The following is a 246-nucleotide window of genomic DNA, read 5'->3' as shown; positions in this document are numbered from 1 at the left end:
GGGGTTTTCTTAAAAAATGGTTTAAAAATTTTATAATAATAAGTTTTCCCTTTAAAGGGGTTTTGCTATTCCATTTGTTATGTTTTAATTTTCTTCCTTGTATTTGATTTTTTGGGTTTTGGGGAAGTGTGGAATTTTGATTAAAAGGGTTTTTGGGGTTTAAAATTTTTGGTTATTTTTTAGGGAAGCTGGGTTTGAACCCCAAAAAAAAAACCCTGTTTGACAAATCGTTTGCTTTAAATAAAA

The sequence above is a fragment of the Penaeus monodon genome, chromosome 22, assembly GCF_015228065.2.
Source record: "Penaeus monodon isolate SGIC_2016 chromosome 22, NSTDA_Pmon_1, whole genome shotgun sequence".
NCBI lineage: Eukaryota > Metazoa > Arthropoda > Malacostraca > Decapoda > Penaeidae > Penaeus > Penaeus monodon.
The sequence above is the reverse complement of the archived record's forward strand: the minus strand, read 5'-3'. Positions refer to the sequence as shown.